At 47.2% G+C, this 752-nt stretch overlaps 1 protein-coding gene and 1 long non-coding RNA gene across 5 annotated transcripts in view; one reads left to right on the top strand and one right to left on the bottom strand.

Moving 5' to 3' along the window:
- RASGEF1B (RasGEF domain family member 1B) overlaps positions 1–752 on the bottom strand; it is a 757,783-nt gene that overhangs the window by 4,144 nt on the left and 752,887 nt on the right. The gene's annotated exons all lie outside the window — the stretch shown is intronic.
- Positions 1–752, top strand: part of LOC123520985 — a 38,333-nt gene that overhangs the window by 32,643 nt on the left and 4,938 nt on the right. The window lies entirely within an intron of this gene.

Genomic DNA, 752 nt, shown 5'->3' with positions numbered 1-752 from the left:
CAGAAAGGCAAATTCTCAGCAGGGGATCAACTAGAATGAAGCTATGGTTTAAAGTGCTAACTCCCTGAAGCCAAACCCATTGCCATTGCGTGTGAATTGACTCATAGTGGCCCTATGTTCAGTTTCTGAACACTACGTCTTTATGGGAGCCTCATTGTTCTGCCACTCAGTGGCTGCTGGGTTTGAACTGCCAATCTTTTGCTTAGTAGCTCAATGCCTAAACCACAGCATCCAGGACACCTTCTCTCAAAACCAAAGAAAGGATGGAAATCCAGTAGATGAAATATATTCCACTCTGTTGAAATGCTGGTGTTGTCCAGTCAGTCAGTCTTACTCAGGGGCCCTCTGCAACAGAACAAAACCCTCTTTGCGCGTGCACCACCCTCACAAGAATGGCTGGGTCTGGCTGCATCGTGCAGCTACTATATGAATCCCTATCATTGAGGATCTTCCTCTTTTCCACTGATTGTACACTTCTTTGCTAGGCTCAACTCTGCCCAAGAAGGCAGCTCTTCCCAAGGCCTATGTTGAGCATCTTTCTGCGCTACATGAGACAACGCTCCAAAGGTTTTCAGTGGATAAGCCCTCAGGAGCAGACAGCTTATTCCTTCTTCCTTGTCCATGTCTGAATGCTCTGCTAAAACCTGTCACCATGGGTGACCCTGTGGGCATTTGAGAATCGGGTGGCACAGCTTTCAGCATCACAGCAACAAGCAAGCCTTTACTGAATGACTAATGACAGACACGTGTGA

The sequence above is a fragment of the Echinops telfairi genome, unplaced genomic scaffold (assembly GCF_000313985.2).
Source record: "Echinops telfairi isolate 266 unplaced genomic scaffold, ASM31398v2 ScPeMD7_7468;HRSCAF=8506_0, whole genome shotgun sequence".
In the NCBI taxonomy this organism is placed as follows: Eukaryota; Metazoa; Chordata; class Mammalia; order Afrosoricida; family Tenrecidae; genus Echinops; species Echinops telfairi.
The sequence above is the reverse complement of the archived record's forward strand: the minus strand, read 5'-3'. Positions and strand labels throughout refer to the sequence as shown.